Genomic DNA, 21519 nt, shown 5'->3' with positions numbered 1-21519 from the left:
GCATGGCTTTAAAATATATTAATGCAACTTGTACGCTCGCTAGGTTCAGCCACACTCTTTGGGAGTGTGCTTAATCGGCGGCTGACTGCATACCGGAAGGAGAAGAAAGGGACGCATTTTTAAATATCATCAGAGATGGTAAAGATGCAATTTGTGAGTCCCTTCAAACTGGCATTGATTCTGCTGACAGTATCAGCAGGGCCATGGCGGCAAGTACCACAATCCGCAGGCATGCGTGGTTGAGAAAGTCCGGCTTTGCTTCTGACGTACAGGCCAGACTTTTAAATATGCCCTTTGACGGTTCTTCCCTATTTGGTAAAAAGGCGGATGACAGTTTGGAAAAACTACAAACATCTAAAGCAGCAGCTAAGTCACTAGGAGCTGCAATCCGACAAACTAATTTTCGTCCCTCAGGATCCTCTTGGAGAGGAAGGTCCTTTCACTATTATTCCTCATATGGAAGAGGCAGAGGACGGCCGACTCAAAGAGGCCAAGGAAAATGTACCCGTGGTGGACGGGGTAAAGGAAAGAAAGCCGCATCAGCAGGAGCCGCTTTACCTTCGGCAACTGCATCAGCTGCTCCCAAACCACTCTGAGGTCTCCCATCACAAGACACCTGTAGGGGGCAGGTTAACTCACCATCTGACGGAATGGCAGGCTATTACGTCAGATGCTTGGGCATTGGAGACAGTTGCCCAAGGTTACTGCCTGCCTTTTCTACGCATCCCTAAGAGACATCCACCGGGGAACAGCTCTCTGAAAGTGCCGGATCCGCTCCTCTTGCAGGAAGTTGTAGACCTGCTAGAGAAAGGTGCCATAGAACCGGTACCTGTAGCGGACAGGAACAAGGGCTGGTACTCTCAGATCCTTTAGGCCCTCCAGCTTCAGGACTGGTTGGTATCTCTGGACCTTCAGGATGCTTATTTCCATGTGCCTATCCATCCCAAGCACAGGAAGTACCTGAGGTTCGCAATTGGCAACTCTCTATCAATTTCGAGTTCTGCCATTTGGGCTGACCTCCGCCCAGAGGGTCTTCACCAAGCTAATGTCGGTTGTGGCTGCAAGTCTAAGGAGGGAAGGGATTCACGTCTACCCCTACCTGGACGATTGGTTGATCAGAGCAGTTTCTTCGGAACAAGCTCGGATCCAACTAGATTGTCTGCCACTCCCTTCACAGGCTGGGCTTCACAGATACCATCACAGAGACTCCAGTTCATTGGAGCAGTCCTGGACACGTCCCTGGAAAAAGCCTCGCCACCAGAGGTGAGGGCTCAAGATATTCTGCAGATGGTCATCAGGTTTCAAAATGCCCAACGTCTCCCAGCCTACGCCTTTTTGAGGTTGCTAGGCCTCATGGCATCCTGCATATTCCTTGTGCCAGAGGCTCCCCTGAGAATGAGATCCCTTCAGTGGGCACTGAGGACTCGGTGGTCACAATTCTCAGGGAGGATGACAGATCTCCTCCGGATTCCGGACAAGGTAGCCCACGACCTTCAATGGCGGGCCTCTCCAGAGAACATCTTGAAAGGAGAACTGTTTTGGCAACCATGGCCGGAGATAACAGTAGTCGCAGACGCCTCACTCACGGGGTGGGGAGCCCATGCCAACGACTTGACCATCAGCGGTCGTTGGTCTCCATCGGAGTCCAGACTACACATCAACCTGTTGGAGCTGAGAGCCATCAGACTGGCACTGAAGGCTTTTCTGCCGTCTGTACGGGGGGAGAAACGTCCTGATAATGACGGACAATACAGTGGCCATGCACTACCATGCACTAGGGAAGGGTCACTGCTACTGTGCAGAGAGGCGATGCAGCTCTGGTTTTGGGCAATTCCGGAAGGAATCTCTTTCGGCAATTCACCTAGCCGGAGAGAAGAACTTGACAGCGGACGCTCTGAGCAGGCAGAACACAGTCTCCCACGAATGGGAGATAGCTCAGGAAGTCCTTCAAGAGATCTTCGCCCTTTGGGGAACCCCTCAAGTGGATCTGTTCGCCACCAGTATCAACAGGAAGTGCGACAGATTTTTCTCAAGGGAATTTCCCCCGAGAGGAGCTCTAGGAGACGCGTTGGTAGTGGACTGGGAGTTCCCACTTCTGTACGCGTTTCCTCCGGTCCCTGTCATTCCTCAAATGATCAGGAGGTTGAGAAGGTTTCGGAAGACCATGATCCTAATTGCCCCGGATTGGGCCAGGAGAACGTGGTACCCGGACCTTCTGGACATGTCCATCTGTCCTCCAATTCGTCTACCGTACAGAGAGTATCTTCTCTCGCAGAAGGGAGGTCAGGTTCTCCATCCAGCCATCAAGACCCACAACCTTCACGCTTGGTATCTGAAAGGTTGAGGTACAAGGATTGGGACCTTCCAGATGACGTCATGGAGGTGTTGCTTTCGGCCAGAAGACCACCAACTAAGACTCTATACCGCTGCCGTTGGAATAAATTTTGCAGCTGGTGCAGAGGAAAGAATATCGAACCCTTTTCATGTGGTACACCTGCGGTGTTATCCTTCTTACTTTATTTGGCAAATTCGGGCCTTTAAATTGGCACTATTAAGGGCTATCTCGCAGCGCTATCGATCTTTAAGCGCACTGCAGAGGAGCCATCGTATTTCAAAATTCCATTGGTAATACAATACCTGAAAGGTCTAACTAATGTTTACCCTCCAAGACCATTCCAAGTTCCCTTATGGGACTTAAATCTAGTTTTAAACTTCCTAAAGGGTGCTCCTTTTAAACCACTCCACACAGGGTTAGCGGGATACAAGCCCTGTCTTGTAAACCTCCTCATACAACTTTTCACAAGGACAAAGTAGTGCTACAGGTGAAGCCTAACTTCCTCCCAAAGGTAGTTTCGGAATTTCACATTACTCAGAAGATTACTCTACCTTCATTCTATCCTCCTCCCCATCCGGGGAAAGAGGAAGAGAGAAACTACACAGGCTGGACCCTAAGCGAGCCTTGAGTTTTTATATCAGTAGACTTGCTAAAATTAGACAAGCAGACCAACTCTTTGTAGGTTACGCAGGACATAAGTTAGGATTACCAATAACCAAACAAACCATCTCCAGATGGATTATTTTAGCCATTCTGGAATGCTACAAACTGGCAGGGAAACAGCCCCCTCAAAATCTAAGGGCTCATTCGACCAGGGGTATTGCAGCATCCTCAGCTCTTCAAAGAGGGGTACCAATTAGAGACATATGTGCGGCTGCCACATGGTCGTCCGCACATACCTTTACCAAATTTTATAGCCTGGATTCCTCCTCTAGTCAAGAGACTAGATTTGGCAAAGCTGTGTTACACTCTGTTCATTCTTAAAGGGTAATATGGCATCTCTTACTCCCGCCTCCAATCACATACCACTGCTATGGGAGTCTATCATAGATAAGGAATACGTCGGAGGACACAATCCCTTCGAAGAACAAGTTACTTCTTACCTTGTAACGTTCCTTCGATGGGATGTTCCTCAGACGTATTCCTTATCGCCCCTCCCATCCATCCCCGCAGTAACATTTCCCTTGTGGTTGCAGCTTACGCTCCTTCAAGGGTAGTAACCATTCATACAATAACCACTTTACTCTACAAAACGGAACTGAGCAACGGACGCTGCGCGTGGCCTTTTATAGGCATGATGACGTCGGCGTCGATACGGTGGCCGTCGAGGAGCACCTACTCGTCGACGCACAGCGCCCTCTACTGGGAAAAAATGTTTCCGAGGCCAGCAAGCTGGAGATACAAATATCATAGATAAGGAATACGTCGGAGGACATCCCATCGAAAGAACGTTACAAGGTAAGAAGTAACTTGTTCTTCTATGGAAAGGTGAATCATTTATACTTGCAGTTTGGGTCTTTCAATGGGGTTAAGTTGCAAAAAGGAAAAGATTATGCAAATTAGGGTTGATGTTATTTGCTACTTACAAAGTAAGCCTTGGTTTAGGATTCTGAAAAGCGAGCTGGATCCCAGGACACTCTGAACTGCTAGGCAAGCGGTCTGGTCTCTGCACTCTACTTGGGATGGTTCAGCTGACTCTCGTCATCCTTCTCCGATCTCCCTGAGTTTTTGTGTCCTCAACCTAGTACAGTCCCCCTTTACAGAGCCCAAATGACATTACTCACTTTACAATCTAGTGGGAGTATTCTATCATTACCCCTATCCTCTGATAAGACCATTTACCATTCCTCTCCCTGCCCCCTGGCATTATTGGTTCAAGGGCAGGGAGCACCATCTGTCTGTTTGGCATTTATTACGGTTCTTTGTTCTCCGGTCACATTTTTAGCAAAACTGAGTTAGGTTTCCCAACTTCATATTTATACTAACCACCGCCACAAGAAATAGATATGCGGTTTCATTTAGTCATAGGGAATTGGGTAAGCCGATCGCCAACTCCGTGCGACGGAGCATGGCTCTTTGGCGCATTTTCATCCTTTTCATAAAATGTATAACAGTTATAACTCTGCAAATGATTAAGCATGCTCATAATCTCATTTTCCGTCTTCATCAAATCACATGCTTGTCAAATTTTAAATCAGCCAGAAACTAACTAGTCTTTACTGACCATTTCAGTCCACAAAGTCCTAGGAACATGCACTTAGTCTCTAAACAACGCCTGGAAGTCACATGGAAAAATAGCAGAAAACAAAATTACTTATTCGGAGTGCTGCGAAAAATGTATAAAATGAATCCATCCTTTAATGTCAATTTGGAGGATCTGTCACATATGGGAGGTTGGTGCTTCATCCCCCACAGCCAACTGTCCTTCCTGGCTCAGCCGGTGGCCAAAGATTTTTATTGCACACTTTGAAGTGTGTCCTTGGTAGTGGGTGGAGGAGGAACTCGCACTTCCTGGTCAAGCTCTAGCCACACTTACTTTCTTTGTCCTCCCTGAGCCCCCTGCCTAGAGCAGGGAATTATAACGCCCTCACATCACGTGTCATTGCAGAATAGTTCACTTATAGGTGCAATTGAGTTTTGTGCCTGAGCTAAACAGATTTTTCTGGTATGAGCCTCTTCCAAGGTGATTGAAGTCTTGTGGGGAAAACATTATGTACATGGCTTTAGTCAACACCCCACCCACAGCCTTTTTTGTGCAAGCAAAGCTATCCTTTCACGGTGGCTTTTAAGTCATTTTTCTTTATTTCACACATGTGCAACCGTTTTTCATCTAACGTTTAAATTGATGTTCATGAGATTCTTTAATTCGTCCTTTTTGAGTGAGTTTGCATATGCTGTTGCTCCATTAACACGGAGGGGTAGGCCCTCTTCACAAGGTTCCTTGATTTGATTCTGAATAAAAGCCAAGCGTTTTTTTTTCTTCATTTGCAGTGTTTTAGAGCGCTGCTGTTCGCATGAAAGGGAAACCAAAAGCTGTGTCGGGTTGCAATGTTGAAATCCTTGCCCATCACGTGAATTAACAGTATGACCAGGCCGTTTTTGGATGTAGTGCAGCACTTTTTGGTCATTCAGAGGACACACCAACAACGCAGGGCCATTTATGAACGCAGTGCATAACTTCTCGTTATTCAGATGAAAGAAAAGCAAACGCAGAGCTTTCTTGGTGAAATGTTCAAATGCTTGCCACACATGTGCCAGGGAAGCAAAGCACAGCCGTTTTTGGTGGCAATGTTTAATACAGCTTTCCAGGTGACGGGGATTTCGATTTAGGGCCTGTAAATGCACCCCACAATGCAGTGTATGAGCTGGACTTGGGTTTGAGGCCAAGCAGTGCCTACAATAGCACGGATTGACATGTGAATCCCAGGAAAATACGTAATTTAGCAGTTTTGGGAGCATTGTGCACCTCCCTATGTGCCCTACCTCCCTTCTGGAGTCTGGTGAGGGGTGGGTATGGTTGCAATATGTCACTTTAAAAAAGGTTTAGTAGCACTAAATCTGCCAATTGAAGCAGTTTGGTTTGGGGTCTGGAAACCAATTCCAAGCAGGTTGGCTGTTGGCAAGTTGAAAATCGGTTGCTTTCTTACTAGGCGTTGCAGACCCACAGTGGGTCTGTAATCCAAAAAATGCCCAAATTGGTGTCTGAAAAGGGCTCTTAGGGTCAGCTGACTGAGTATCCCCAACAGGGTTTTGACCAGATTTAAAACCAACTACTGGACTGATTTGTGCCCAGCAAGTGAGCAAACGTTTTTAAGACTAGACTCCAGCTCCTCAGGAATTGTTTGTCCATTAATATACACCAGTGCAGGTAGATGGTGAGAGCAAAGTTTGTCTTATGGGAATTTTAGTTTTGGGTCCTCTCCACCCCATTACAGAACTTTTTCAAAAGAATTTGAAATACGATCTTTACAAAACTTCACCAAGAAACAGATTTGTCAAACGATGGCAACATTGCAAGTATCTCAAAGTTCTCTTCCCATTTGTAGTCCAACTTGACCATAACTACAGGTGTGCTTTTCCTGACTCTAACTTAGTCACATTCTAGTTAAGGTTACATGACACTAAGGCGTATGCGAAATCCTTTTGCTCTGTAATCTTAGGCCTCACCCATATACATTTTTAAAACAAATTTCTGCCAAAAAACCGTATCTGGCTGTATCCAAACACACATCTAATGTAAGTGGTCTTGTATAACACCTGTCTTCTGCTATTGGTAGCCTCGCTGTGCTTGGCTCTGTAAGGAAAAAAGGTGTGGTTCATTAGTTGGACAGTGAGAAGACTGATGCAAAACCTGTGGCGGTGTTGGGTGCAGGGGCTGGTTCCTGGGGGACAATCTGCTTTCTGTGTGTTTGGCTGAGAAATCTGGGAAACCTGCAAAGCTGCACTCCTACCCAATGTCATTTCACACTGGCAGGTCCAAATTCTCTAGCTCGGCTACCCTCCCAATGCTAGCTCTCTCAAATAGATGAAGTTGTAACCCATGATGAAAAAAACATCTGCAGGTTGGCAGATGAGGGAAAGTGGTGGCGCAGAAACTGACATTACATAACAGGCTAAGGCTTGAGAGCGAAGAAGTCAGTGGAATGGCAGCTTGACATTTGAGGGCAGCAGTCCTCCATTTAGCCTTCCTTAATATGTTGGTAAGCAGGCTAAGAAATGCTTCAGACCTCACTCAAACCTGGTCAGCGACCCGCTGGGACATGGCAAGGGCCGTTGAGTCAGGGCAAAGTATTAGTCTGGTGGTGTTCAGGCATTGGTCTCGACAGGGGCCAGAATCCCTGTTCATTTCTCTGAGGTCTACACAGCTACCTTCAACAAGCCCCAAGCTCTTATATAGTTCACAATTAAGTCTCCCCCCTACCCACCACCGACAGACACAACTCGCCAGATTCTGATGTTGCACCAGTTCTTCGGTATCAGTGATGCTTCAACCTGTCCCAGCGGTGGATTCTTTGCAATGTTACGAGGAGAAGAAAGGTAGAAAGTAGATTCCTCCAAAACGTGCAGAATCTTAGCCTAAAAAGGGGGGTGGGGGATGTGTGACAGCTGCAGGATGGTGAAGAGCACTGTGTTCGCAGTGACACTGGTCTTTTGGGGTGGTGGATATGATTAACTTTACAATAAGACTTCAATCTCGAGTTTGCAGCATTTCTGGCACCTTTCTAGCTAAGGGTCGGGCAGGTTCTTACTTAAATTATGGGTTCTGGGCAAAAACAGTCTTTCTTTAATTAATCCACATTTTAAGGGCTGCCCTTCCAAGGTGAAGGATGGGTTGTCCAGGATTAGCATATGCACAAGGTGTTAGCTGTTCCCCACAGACGGTCTCCTAGAACCACAAAAGGTACCACCTTGCACATAGAATTCTTATTTACACTACAGAAGAGGGGAATCGGGAGAGCTGCTTTTGAGCTGTCTGAAGTACGTGTGGGGTTTCACTGACTTGTGCTCTTAAATGTACAACTTTTACACAAGTTTGTAAGGTGTCTGAGTAAAAGTTGGCCGCAGAAGTATCCTACAGACACTCCAAAACGGGCCTGCTGCAGTGTGTGCCTCCTGTGAACCCCCCTCCCCCCCAAAGCAATGGTGAATTGCCCTCCCTCATTGCCATTCTAAACCAGTTAAGAAATTGGGAGAACGTTCATGGACATTCGTGTTTTTAAAAATAATAAAAATAATAATAATAATAATGGTTGTCCATACACAAACTCTGCAAGATACGGAACTCGGAATTGTCTGTTAGGTTTTTCGTTATTTCGTGCATAGGACTTGCATGCTGCACAAATATAAAAAATCGGATTAGCCAAGAAAGATTGCTAAAAAAAAACAGTGAATTTAATCTGTTGGCACGCGTCAACCTTTTCAGCCCACTATTAGCAGAGCAGACAACGTGAAGTGCCACGTGTTGCTCAAAGGCACACGTGGACACATAGTAAGGATGGTTTGCACCCCCAAGCTGCCCTCCCCAACACGCGCTGCTCTTCCCTCCCAACCCTTCCATATGGCGCTTGTCTTTTGTCGGCACTCTCAAATTTCCTAGTTTTACATATGAATAAACATTTGTTTGTTGGACAAGTTCCAGAATTCCAAGGAAAATTGGGCTTTCTCATTCATGAAATGGAGAAATTAAAATTGATTGTGTACAACTCATTTAAAAAAAGGGGGATATACTGACAAAAAAAGAACATTTCCTAAAGGAAATTAAGGTTGCTACCTTTTTTAGAACGTGAAGCCTACAGCCATAGAGAATTCCGGAGTTAAGCTGGCCTACGTTTACCGAGTCTGCGTGAAATATTTCCTACACCTAAATAAAGCCGGAGTGTTTGTAGTAACCTTTTACCTTTTTTATTTACAGGCAGTTTACCTTAACTCCCTTTACAAAATATTTGTTTTTAGTTAAAAATCGATAGACCGTTTTGACACACTAGGCCACTCATGGATGCCAGACTAACCTCTTTCTTAAAATGTAATGTTGCCGTCAACCAGGCAGAGAACTTGGATCTAACGAAGGGGAACAGAACAATTTTTCACTTTACAAAAAAAAGGCATTTCCCCTTAAAATGTAAAGGGGCATAGGCGTGGCCACTCCATTAGAGCCTCTCCTCAAACCTCTTTTACGTGTTGACGGGAGCGCACTTACTTCACTGTGCTAGTGGATAAGGCCTTCTCCTTTGTAACAGCAATTCTTAACTCTTAATTTCACCAGCCTCTGGTGTCTCGCCTTGCCTCCATGTCAGTCCAGATGGGTTTTAGTCTGTGCCCATTGTGCGACTGGTCGTTCCCAGCATCAGATCCCCATACGCTGTCTTTAGTGCCTGAGGAATATCGTTGGGAAGGCTGGTCCGCGTGTGACACACTTATCTCGTGATCTCTTAAAAATCGTCTGGCCAGGTGGAGGGAGCATTTTTCCAGGTCACTGCATGAGCAGCTAAAGGAATTTGTTCGTTGGAAGACCAAGCCTATGGTAAGTACCATGTTGAACAAGGCACCCTGCAGGGATTATTCCTTTCCGGGGAGTCCCCTTATTGGGAGGGATTGTGTAGCTCCTAGTAACAGTCGGGGACCCAAGGCTCCCGTAGCTACTGGTCCACAGGCCGCGGGGGGATGTGGAGTCCTACTGGGTCCCTGACTAAGGGACCGCAAGGTTCCATCACTGGGTATTCCTAAGGGGCATCGCTCTGCCACCGGGTTAAAGCCTGAGGGGGCGGGGTGCCTTCACAAACGGGCACTAGTGGGCGCAAGCCTGAGGGCACTAAGCCTCCCTGGTCACTACCTGAGTTGAAGACTACTACAGAGCAGTAGCTCTAGGGCAATCTGAGGCCTACCCATGCGGGATAGTCGTTGAACTCCAGTTTCCCATGCATTCCTGTTGGGGGCAAATAAAATGGCGGCTTCGGGAGACAAGATGCTGCCGCATGAAGGAGGCGTGCCCCTCCCAGCCTGAAGGACCACTGGGCTGCGTGTCCTCTATGCTAAGGCATGATTTTGCACCACAGGTAGTGGTCGCTGATGAATACGCCGCAAATACCATGGTGTATCAGTACGATATACAGAGGCTAACAATACTACTGCCAGGCAGGGACTCAGCAGGCCTCCTCCTGCTGTAAACAAGTCCACTGCCGCAGACCGGGATTCGCCAGCGTGCGAGGATCATGCACCTTACAAAAGGACGTAGAGGCGCTGGTTAAACATAGCTAGACCAAGCCTTGCTCCTCCCAGTCAACTAATAAAAGGTTGGATGCAAAATGTTTGCAGGTGGAGGGTGAGGCCATTCTGCTGTCCACGCATCCCCAGCCTAATTTTGTAGTCATAGTGGCGGCTTTGATATATTTCAAGCTTCAATCTTAGGCTGCCTCGACTACCCCGACGTCCCTCTTGGCAAAAAAGAGGACGGGGCGCTTGAGGCCTTCGTTAAGACGGTCTATCTTCATGTGGGCTTACGTCTAAGGCAAGCCAACGCGGATGCCATGCCGCTCCCGCAAACCAATAGTTATGGAGAGAAATATCAAACTTTCTCCCATATTTGCCTATACACAGTCAGGCCTCCTTTAAAGCAGGTCTGGCTGAAGCCAAGATTGTGACACAAGACATTATGGAGTCGACGGTAGCCCACATCGACACAGCGGGTCGCAGCATTTGCATAGCCACTGACATGTCAACCTGGATGAGGGCCACAAAGTTTAATTCAGATCTCCAAGCGTGGATGCTTGACCTCTCGTTCAAAGGGGTGGATATATTCCACTCACGACAGATGAGGAGCTCAACAAAAAGAAGGCAAGCTCACAGACGGTCAAGTTCTTCGTGATATTGGCCCAGCCTGCTTGTAAAACCTTTAGTCAAACCCAGGGCAGGTTGGAGCACAGGACGAGAACATTTGGTGAGTTTCAGGTGCACAGCAACTCGACAGGTCACCCATCCTGCATAGACTCAAGCAACAGCGGTCAGCTACCATGTGATTTTTTTCAGTCCCCCTTCTTCAATCCCAGCCTCGGAGCGGGAAAAAAGTTAGGGCGGCATCTGGCTCCATATCTCTGTTGGGTGGCAGTGTTGCTTCTTGCACGCAATTCTGGCGTCACCATTGTTTCAGACCCGTGGATCATCTCAGTGGTCTTGACAGGCTTCTGCCCCTCTGACCTTCCTTCCCCTTCTGCAGATTGGCTCATCATCACTTCTGGCAGAGATCTCAGCTCTGGTCACCAACAGAGCAGTGGAGGAGGTGCTCCCTTCTCAGAGGGGTTCCAGCTTCTACTTGAGAATATTCTCCATTCAGAAGAACCAGGTCGGACTGAGTGTGATGCTCAATCTGTCATGCCTCTACCTACCCCTTCACAAATTCAAGATGGTGATGCCGGCGCTGATAGTTGAGTCCCTGTGTGCGGGAGACTGGATGTGGTTCCTGGACATCAGGGATGCTTACCTACGCATTCCAAAACATCAGCCTTGCAGGAGTTTCCTCAGAATCACCGTTATGGCAAGGCACACAGTACAAAGTGTTTCTGTCCGGGTTGAACTCGCCCCCCGGGGTCTTTACCAGGCTGATGAACTCAGTGAACTTGATTCTCTGGGCTGAAGGACACCATGTCGACCCGTACGACTGGTTGGTCTGAGCTACGTCTTCAGGTGCGGTGCAGCATACACCACACTGTCTCATTCACTTTCTGTACGAGCTAGGGTTTTCTATCAACCAGCACAAAAGCCACCTGGCCCCTACAGTCACTGGCCTTCCTGGGCCTAATGTGGAGGAGAATGATCTTCCTTACGCAGGAGAGGATCAGGGCCATGAAAGCTGCGGTGGGCCATTTTCTCAGTAGGACATTGATAACCTCCTGGTGGTTCAGACACTTGTTGGGAATCCTGGTGGCCTGCCTGTTCTGTGCCCTTCACCAGGCTCAAGATCAGGATACATCTGCATCCAGCAAGCTGTTGGAACCACAAACCTGACTCACAGTCCAGCAGGATAACCCTCCCGGGGCTCTGCATCTGGACCTTTTGTGGTGGAGAGACTCTGGCAACCTTACTGTGGGTCTGCCCTTTATACTGCCAACTGTTTCTGTAATAAAGACACTCGTCTTTGGAGGGCTGGGGGGGGGGGGGGGTGGAGGTCCACCCCCAACAGCCACTCAGTCCATGGGCTGTGGCCACCCACAGACGAGGAGGATCACATAAATATGCTGGAGCTCCGGCCCATACAGTTCGAGCTAGGAGCACTTCTACCATTTTTGATTGAGCAGGGCAGTCCCTATTTAAACAGACAGCTCTACGTGCATGTATCATATAGACGCCCCATACAGACTAACAAATGAAATCTGGGACTGGGCCATCTCTCGCAACATTCCCATGTCAGCCGTCCACCCCCCCCCCAGGAGACAGCAAGGTGTAAGCGGACAGGCTCAGCAGGCTGGGAGAGGACAACTACAAATAGGAGCTATGCCCCAAGTCCTGAGCGACCTATTCCAAGCTTGGGGCCAACAGACAGTGGACCTCTTTGCCACAAGACGTGCAAGCATTGCTTGTCTTGGAAGGGCAGGTGCTCTCTGGGGGAATCTCTGCCCTTGTCCTAGGAGAACCTTTGGGCCTATGCGTACCCACCAACTCCCCTGATTCAGAGGGTGATGCGGAAGGTCAGAGTTGCAGGGACTGCACCTAGGATATGGTATTCAGACTTAGTTTGGTTAGCAGCGCAGGGCCCAATCCCAATACCCCTCACAGGAGTGACCCTGCTAACTCAAGAGGGTGCATTGGTCCATCAAGCACCAGAGAAGCTAGCCCTGGCAGCTTGGTACCTGAGCATGTGACCTTGAAACGCTGAGGAAAATCTGCAAATTATCCAGAAGGAGAGGAAGGATTCAGTATAAAAATAAGTAGTCAAGACCTGATTTCTTGCTCCTTGGACCATGTGTTGTTGTTCTCTGGTCATCTGACTTAAGTTGCGAGTACAGGTATACAAGTGGTGCTCCTATCTGGCTGCCACAGGGGTGTACAAAAACTGATTCCACATCAAATCCAGGGGTGAAGAGGCATCCTACAGGTCTAAAGAGGTTGTTTAATCCCCCAGTGAAGCGTCCACACCCAGTTTGGGATCTCAATGTGGGGCTCACTGCACTTGCTCAGAAGTCATTCGAGCCTATCACCACTACCGATATCAGACTTTTACTATTAAAACTGTGTTGCTGGTTGTTCTCACGTCGGCACGCAGAGTCGGTGAGATCCAGGCGCTTGCAACGTCAGAACCATACACTATGTTCCACAGGGACATGGTTGTGCTGCTCACTGATCCAGGGGTTCTACCAAAGGTTGCATCAGCATAAAATGTAAACTAGGAGATGGTGCTTCCAACTTTCTTTCCCAATCCAGAGGCAGAAAGGGGTTCTACATTGTAATGCTCCTCCCTCCATAGCAAGATGGGTGGTAGCAGCCATCACTGAAGCGTATAAGGGGCAAAACAAGGGCTGTCTGACAAATTTGCATGGTCATGCGGTCAGGGCAAAAGCTACCGCTGTGGCTTTTCAGAGACGGGTGCCATGGCAGGTCATTTGCGGGGTGGCTACATGGGCATTTCTGTCCGCCTTCTGCAAGCACTACAGCAGCTCCAGGTCGAATGCGGCCTTCAGCCAAGCAATGCTGAGGAACCGATTTGCATAATATTTGATTTCCTCTCTTCCCCTTAAGGGTTTATCAGTTGTAATCGCCCATGTGGTATGAAGGAAAGGAAACCAGACGTAGGAGTAAATAAGTTACTCACTGTAGTGGCTAATACACAGTCCATAGTCTCCTTTCCTCCATACGAGCCTCCGTTGTTGTCCCTAAAAAAAAATATAGTCCGGATAAATCTGGCCGATGTGTAAAAGGGGACTGAGGAGAGGTGCCGGAGTGCAGTGCATGAAGTGCGCACACACCCCTGGCCATGGCTCCACGTGCCTTTAAATTCAATGTGGAAATGTTTTTCTTAAAGTGAAGGGGTATGGACTCGGAGTACATTAGTCACTATGAGCAGTAACTTTTTAATAAAAGATTTTTGGTTGCAAACATTTATAGAAAACAATTACATCTTAAATCCTTAAGATTTATATTTAAATCCTTAAATCTATGCCACTTCTAAATGGTATTCGCTCCAGAATTAACCAAACTATAGGATGTCAATTAGAATGCTCTCCTGTTAAACTCTGCCAGGAACATAACTTACTGGTGTTAATAAACTTAAAACCTCCCTATTCATATGTTAGGCAGGACCCTCTGTGCAGTCGTCCTCACTTGTTGGCTTCTTTTCACTGTATATTGTGGTAGGACTTGCCTCACTAGGAGTAGTTCGTTGTTGTCATACCTGTTTAATAAATAGTATTTATAATACATCTGCTTCGATCGGTCCAAAGGGCCAGACAAAATAAGTACCTTTTTTAGTAGGGTGGTCTAAGGAGGGGCTGCCCCAACGTGCACTGGGGCTATTAACGGCTCGCAGCGCCCCTGTGAAGCAGGTACCAGACTTTGCGTGGCTAATTTACCATATTCTAATTTCTTTTTCAAAAGAAATTGGAGTGCATATACGTGTTTGTCAGTTTTCTCAGAAGTCTCAACAATAGGGGCTCTCCTCATGGATGCATGTATTGGAGACCGGCTTTACTGTGGAAGCAGGCAGCCGCCTTAACGCAGTTTTAGAGGGCTTAGCCTCTGTTTTTTAATGCCTGTCACTAGTGTAAATAGAGGCAAAACACTGCTAAAAAAGAAAATTCGGTGGACCAACTTTCTTGCGTCTAATTGCTAACATCTGGAATACCATTCCCAAAGAAATTAGAACCACAGAAGACCACATCACCTTCAGGAAACGGCTCAAAACCTGGCTATTTATTCAATTACAACCTCTAAGGACAGTGGCAACAATAACACCACAAACAACTAGAGTGGAGGCAAGATGGGCCAAAGAACCAAGAACCGGGCAAGATAGCGTCAAGCAGCACTGACTTACTAACTCTTTCTCCTCTTCCTGCTCCTCTAATGTAACTGACACCATACCAGACTTTGGCTAGCCACACTACACAAAAACAAACTAAGAATCAATTCTATGTTCACACCCAGCATCTCTAGATGCTGAAGCGCACCTAGACTGACCCACCCACATAGTCCATAAAACCCATCAACTACGAAATTACACACCAAGACACGAGATAATCTTACAGCTATGGCCACACGTGACTCTGGAACACTCCTCCTGGTTCTGAACCCATCCTCACTAACCACCTTCCCTCACCCCTTGCAGAGCCATGCAAACACCTAGAGACTGCCCCTGGGTCGTAATGGTGCATGGTATAAATCAACATAATTAGTCTGGCAAGCATGTGCTTTTCTCCACCCACCCACCTATTTAAATGTATGCATAGTTGACAGCAGTCTTATGTCTTAATTGTTACATATGTTCCTTCCTAGATGATTAGCCCACATCTTGGTAGTTGTATGCTCAGACTTTTAATGGAGAGAAGCAAAACTACAAGGGCCAACATGCAAATGACTGTCAGTACGGTTCGAAAGACCTTTGAGGCCATTTGGCAACTATTTGGTCTTCATGCCAGGCCCTTTTTTTTGGTTTTATTTATTTTTTTATTTTTTTTTTTTAATTCGTCGTATGCTGGTCCATTCTTTTGGCCCAGTTTCCACAGCCGTTTCTGCCTGCCTTCACAACTGCCTGTGTTCCTCTGCTGCTTATGTTGCATTGCTTCCTGTTCTGAGCTTCTTTATTGGTGCTCAGGAAGTGCCTCTGTTTATGGGCCTTGCTATGCCTTCATTGACTTTCCAGCATGCCTGTTTGCACAGCTGTGTCTGCAGGCAGCATCCCCCTCTGCTTGTGAAGCAGTCTGGGAAGTATATTCCTATGTAAAATCTAGGGGCAGAATATTCCATTGTACGGCCAGACTGTCCTGACGTGTGGCATTGGGATAAGGCAGGGTAGGGCTTCCAGATTTCGGTTAATGGCCGGATTACTTATTGACAATCTTCGTTACTGAGTCAGGATATTCCACGTCACAGTCCTTTTCATTTGTATAAGGACTTTGACGAGTAAGTCTGATGAAAGGTATATAAATATTAAAACTAGCCAAGTGGATGTTGGCTGTACCGTTTTAATTTCTTGTGCTCTGTCCAGAGGGGCTGAAAACACAGCTATAATATGAGACCAGCATAATTTTGCCTGCTTCACACGTAAAGACTGTTTTTGATCTACTTGTCTCGGTTTACTTGATCAGTCTTGACGAGGTTATTACTTTTTGTGTGAATAAAATGTGTAAACTTCCAATTAACCACACTGGGTGTGTTCTCGAGTCATGGCGTCTTCTGGCACAGTTTGGTGAGAGACCACACAAGGTGGTGGCAGTAATTTGGTGTTGGAAAAAGATGTTTGTTTCGGCACCACACACTCGTACACCACTGAAAATAGCTGCTTGATCGAAACTTCTGAGCTATCTTTCTGGGTTTGATCATACTAACCAGATGCTGGATTGTGGGCTTTACTTCATACATTCCAACGTTCAGAGTGGCTTGATTGGCTGCTTCCCATTTATCTCCCAATAACGCCCCATTGGTCAGGTCTCCTTACACCTCCGTCTGCCACACCTCCTTTTTAAAATTGTGTTTATTTAGTAACTCCCTTGCACCGACCTGCCATTCGAACTGACTACCTTGGCCCGCCTGACTGCCTGCCATCCGAGTACCCACACTCTGTTTCTGTGGTGGATCTTTAGTTTTGCAAATAGACTCCACTCTCACTAACCACGTCGAGTTAGCTGTCAGTTATCTTACCAACACCCAGGGAAACTCCCTTGATCTCATGTTCCAGCACCCCACTCTTGACTCCTTTTTTGTTTATCTACACCTTCCTATAACCACTTTTCTACATCACAATTTCTCCCCCTTCAATTACCAAAATGAAATTCACTTGACTCCCCTTCAAGACCTTTCTCCTCCACTTGCTACTCTGGAATTTCAGTGTGTTAACGATATAGTGGCTACCTCCTTTGTAAAACAGTTCCCTGAATTCTCTCTCTCCGCTGATGACTGCCCCTTACTTCCCCTCATAAATAACTAGAATATATGAGACTTCATCCATGCGGTTCTCTCCCACCCTCCTTCTCTCTGCCCCCCTATCATAACCCCAACAATTTCCTCGCTATGGCACTGATCACCCAGCTCTCTCACTGGACTGATAGCCATCCTCTGTTTAGCCAACCTGTCCGATCTATGCTCCCATTGACCGTTTAGCAGCACATATAATTAAAGAGCTTTTATCTGTCACCTACAAAATAGCCATAGTAATTCAGACAGTGAAGGAGCCCATATCTGAACCCAACAACCCCTTCTTTATTAAGATGCATATTTCCCCCCCTCTCCCCATTCTACCCTCCTATTCGTGACTCAATATTCTATAATCATTGTGTTGTCTGTAACCATTCAAAATTCTCAACTGTCTTAAGGTTCACACACTCTTGAGATCTCCTCCAGTCCTGTTTTTGAAAAAACATGTCACTGAGTGTTTTCACCCACATCCCCCACCTTTCTGAGGGCTGACCAATCCTCCATCCTTATTCCACAACACTGGACTATCCCTCCCTCCTAGGAAAATCACCTCTCCCATGGCTGTTTATGGCCATAATACTAGACAAGATGGAGGAGTTAGGAAACCAACTAAAGTACCCAATTATCGGACCCCTTTCAATGGGCATACCTCAAGGATAAGTCCTCTGCACACTCCTTTCTAACCTCTACACCTCCACCCTGGGCAAACTAATTTAATCCTTGGGCTTCTCCCCCCCCCCCTCTTTCAATGTTGCCCTGATAATTTTCCCTCCTTCAACCATACCATCTTTGAACTCCTCACCGGCTGCCTCTCTTACATCTTTCACGTACTGGCTGTATGAGATCTTATGTTAAACTCCTCCAAGACGAATGGCTTCTTTCTAGTTGCTTCCAACGCTAACTCCATGCTCCCATCCCCTTCCTACTGACCTCCTCACATCATGACCCAATGCTTGCAGCCTTGGGTTCTTTCACAGCGACCTAGGACTCCAGCAGTTAATTACGGCCACTGCTGCCAGTACTAACCATCTTGATAGGACGATCTCCCCATTCCCCTCATAAACCACCACTCTGTTAAAGCTCTGATTTCTACCCTCATGCTGTGACTTCGTGGTCTTACCCGCTGCCTTCTTTACCTTTAACAAAATTCTCAGCATCACAGCACACATCTACAACCTACCCAGCTCCCCAACCCCTATTATGTACCGGCAACACCCTGGATGGCTCGCCAAATCTATCCGTGGTCTTGTCCCCACTACATGTGAGTGCATCTCGCCTTAATCTGCCACTTGAACTCTGCAACTCTGCTCTGTCCACAACCTTTCCATCCCACAAATGTCAGTGCTTCTTCAATTGCCACCTCTCAACTCCCCCACCCAGTGTCGCGCACATTTAAATATTAAGTATTGTTTTACTATGTAGACTCTGGCACTAGGCCCTTAATGTATTTCTTCAATTATGTTCCTTCATCACTGTTGCTCACCTATAATTTCACTATAATACTGCTCCATCACATATACTATCACCCAAGATACTAAAGGCACCCTACCCAGGAAATACCTCTCATCTACAACATATCCCTTGGACGTCATTACTGTTGGAAATGCCTTCTTTATTGGTTAATAAACCCCAACTCCTAACTGGAAGGAGGCGAAGCAAAGTGCTTTTATTCACCCACTGCAAGTCAGTCTGAAAAGAAATGCTACACTTGCGAGTGGGGATGCTGAAGTCTGCAGTTGCAGAGCTATGCATCTGAGAACAGATGTATCGGAGGAACCAATCTGCTTAGTAAATGGGGACAACTGGATTCTTGCACACAGGATAAATGCCTAGGATTTGGGTGGAGATGTTTGCTCCCATTTGTAACTTAAAGCACAACAAAATTAGCTTTGATCTGATTGCACGCGGGTTGGCATCCCTCAGCCCCAGAGCATCTCCATGCCCAAAAGGAGGGTTGGCTAATGTGTCTTTGACACGTGTTTGGCAAACATTAAGTGGGAACAGTCTGCCAACCTCATTAAATAACTCAAGAAGTGGAAAGTACTTTATGTCTGGTATTGTCTGCCTAATGCCCGCTCATGGCTTAAATCAGCAACCGGATCATCTGAGCAGCTACTCTAGTTGCTCGGAACATGGACTATAACCTGTGATGAAGTCCACGTTCCAAACAAGCTTGCAGCCGGTTGGTAGAAACCATAGGGTCCATGCTCTTGGTGCCAAAGAGTAGGTCTATGCAGTTTGGTTGGTGTTTCTACTCCTAAGGTGCTGGTGCATTTGAGTTATATGCTTTTGCTTAATTCACTGTCGAGCGTAGTAGGTATAGTCCACATGTTTTGTATATCATTAGTGATTTATTGAAAATGTGTTTTTCACCAAAAGTGCCGACACATGTTTCCACCATTAGCGGGTCTTTATCAAGGCTAGGGTTTGGGAGTCTTATGAGTAGAGAATATGGAAAGGGCATATAGCCACGAGCTGTAGTTCACTTCCTGGTGGGGAATATGGAAAAGACTTGTAGCCTCGGGCTGAAGTTGCCTTCCTGGTTAGGTGCATCAGTTTCCTGCGGTGCTTGCTAGCTCAGTGCTGCTGTCTGCCGTACGTTCAGTTGCCGTCTCATGTTGTGCTATGAACCGAGGCTGGCACCTTCTGTTGAGGAATGGTGGTCTTGAGCCCAATGAATACTTGGTTAGACACAGGGTCTCGAGCAGAATCTTGGCTCGCTCATGCCTTGTTTATTTATGCAGTAGTCTTTTGTCATCGATCAACATGTGGGGTTCACATGTGCTTGACCAAGCTTGGTACTGAGGGGGTGTCTGGCTGTCTCAACATCGCACGGCTGTGAGACTACGTAGGAATGTAACACCCTGGGAGTTGTGACTCTTAAAACACACTAGAAATGGTATTCTAATGTAGTTTAGACTATGCCTCACCATGGACCAACCAGCCAGGGCATTACAATATTCGCCCAAATAACAAGTGAAGTCGGTTGACGGAGCCCATTTCCTATGCTTGTGATCGTGGACACTTGCTTGAACCGTTGCACGTTGTGGAGACAAGTCCCCTACAATAACGTTTTGTAATGCCGGACTGAAGCTTGTAATCTGCAATGTCTGTAGTCCACGCGAGCACATTATATGAAGATGTAGAGATTTGTTTGTGTCTTCGTTGGTCTCCGTTTCCTTGCCTCTCATGTTTGGGACAGCGGGCTACATGCGCTTCATGCAAGGCTGGTAAGTTTCATTCAATTTGAAAAGCTGTGGTCCTGTTTTCACTACCCAGCCGGCAGGTCGTGAGATGCGACAAAGGCGGGGACGTCTGCGCTGTGCAGATGCAACCGATGGGCACGTTTTCATTACGCGCGTGGGTGCATGGCGTGGGAGTTGGGTGTCTGCCACAGTATGATGTCATACGCAACGTCGCCAAGAACCACCCACCTTGAAAACTTTCCTTTTCGTTTCCTGTTTGTTTCAGACGCTGACTTCCGGGATGCTCGCGTGTGCCAGAGTGTATTTTTAAGCGTTTAGCGGCTGTGTCACAGGGGACCGCCCCCAGAAATTCCCCAACTACCCCATGACGGCTCGGCGGGCGGACAGGCAGGCGGGTCTCCGGGTTTTACGAGAGACTACATCTGGTGTTTTCTGTTTCCCCCGACACCTTGCGCTGTTTCGCTCCTTCCAGGCGACACAGATTGTGAGTCATGCGCGAGAGATGGTCTGGAAAGGACTCGTTTCAGAAGCCCGGGCACCAGGGCACCGATGATGGCAGCGTTATTGTAAGTGCTGTAGACGGCCGGCTTCCCACGCGCTGTAGCTACAGCGCGATCAACAGCGGCGCAAACTTAGCAAAAATATCCTTCTTAGCACACACTATGCATGTGTTGCAATAACCACTTGACTGACGTGTCATTTGGAAACATTTATTATACACATTTCTATAGACATTCTTGGCTGGTCAAGTGGCACAGCGAGTAGAGCGCTTTTGACATCTGTGCAGAGCCTGCTAACGCAGGTTCGAATCCCGGTGGGGCCAAACTCAGCCTTTCATCCTTCCGAGGTCGATAAACGAGCACGACACACCGTGGGTAATGAGCATCTGCTCGTTATACCTGACGGTTATATAAATGCCAAATTATTATTATATGGGCACGATACTGTGTCTACACAGGCATTCTACTAGAGTTTGGGCTTTTCAGTTTGGTAAACTACCCGTAGTTTTGGCTACTATGCTGGGCCTACTTTAAACCTATTGTGCTTGCGGTGTCATTCTATTATAACCATGCATCTTTGTCTTGGCATACACTTACGCACATATATACATTGGTGTGTCCCACACCTTTGAAGTTTTGTTACTACAACCTTTATTAGTCCAATAAGAGAGTGGGGATCGCTCCACTGGCCAGAAAAGCTGCACTGAGGATGCTGGGGCAGTCCCTCTCATCTGTTGTCGTCCTGCCAACAAGTCTCTGCCCTGTTCTGCTGTAGGATGGTCATTCCAGTGGATCCTGGATGGTCCTTCCTTGCAACAGACCATAGTCTGGAGTCTTTCGGGCCCCCTCTCCTGCATCAGGATAG

General features: G+C 47.1%; 1 protein-coding gene across 12 annotated transcripts in view; it reads left to right on the top strand.

Moving 5' to 3' along the window:
* Window positions 1-21519, top strand: part of KDM6B (lysine demethylase 6B) — a 2050345-nt gene that overhangs the window by 1573316 nt on the left and 455510 nt on the right. Inside the window, exon 1 of one of the 12 annotated variants that reach the window (XM_069646251.1) lies at window positions 20548-20720. The exons of the other annotated variants lie outside the window; for them this stretch is intronic. The gene's annotated coding sequence lies outside the window, so the exon portion shown is untranslated. Of the gene's footprint in view, window positions 1-20547; window positions 20721-21519 lie in introns of those variants that run through there. 12 annotated transcript variants of the gene reach the window in all.

This window comes from Ambystoma mexicanum, chromosome 1p (assembly GCF_040938575.1).
Source record: "Ambystoma mexicanum isolate Mex_15411 chromosome 1p, UKY_AmexF1_1, whole genome shotgun sequence".
NCBI lineage: Eukaryota > Metazoa > Chordata > Amphibia > Caudata > Ambystomatidae > Ambystoma > Ambystoma mexicanum.
This window is presented reverse-complemented; position numbering and strand designations above follow the sequence as displayed.